Consider the following 924-nt stretch of genomic DNA (forward strand, 5'->3'; position numbering starts at 1 on the left):
AGCTCGGCCACCAATAGACGACAGGACGGGATTCCATCTCAGCAGCTGCTGGTTTCTCCTCCCCTCTGTGGCCCCCAGCACAGACGTCCATGGTGGCCCCTCCTCTCCTAGGACGTGTAGCCGAGCTCTACCTGGCTGTACTGATGACACGTGTATTGTTTTTATGTCTTTTGGTTACAATTTTGTATTGAGTTCTGTTATTACTTTATATCGCCTCTGCCTGAGGAAGCCCCTTTGTTGGGTGAAACGCGTAAAGAAGAGGACCAAGTGACAGCGTTCAACTTCCTCCACATCCTACAAAATAAGGCTCCCTACCAATTACGCCAGGAACCTACCGGTCCGTCCATCCACCCCTCATAGGCGACAGCGGACTTTCAGTTCCCGACAACTGATAAGAACAGATACTACACTTGATCTTAGCCAAAAGGCCGAGAAGCGACCGCGGTCTCTCTAGGCGATTGTTACTAATTACAGCATCATCTAGCACTTTCCTCCCCAGCTCCGCCCCTTTTATTTGTCTGATTCCTGTTCTTTCAATCATGGAGATTCAGCAACACATGTGGGCGTGGCCTATACAAATGCAGACTGCCTAAGAACGCCCACTCCTCCAGACTGACACCCACCCATGAGGGCATTTTGATATTTGCATAACAGAGGACTCTGGAGAGTCCTCAGCCCTGATGCAAGTTTTTTTTTTATTTTTTTAGTTTAACACGGGGTTTCAGTGCGTTCCAGGCATTTGCATGCGTTTTTGATGCGTTTGCGGGGCGGGCAGTACACATCCCATTGCCTCCTTACAAAGAACTTCAACCAAAATGTTTTTTTTCTCCTAGTGTTGTATGAAGTGGGAAATGAATCTCAGCATTTTGCTGCCCGATTTCCCCTGACGTCTTGTTGTGTGGTCACTTCGACAGGAAGTGTCGT

Source organism: Nanorana parkeri, unplaced genomic scaffold (assembly GCF_000935625.1).
Source record: "Nanorana parkeri isolate BGI_ZX_2015 unplaced genomic scaffold, ASM93562v1 scaffold588, whole genome shotgun sequence".
Taxonomy (NCBI): domain Eukaryota; kingdom Metazoa; phylum Chordata; class Amphibia; order Anura; family Dicroglossidae; genus Nanorana; species Nanorana parkeri.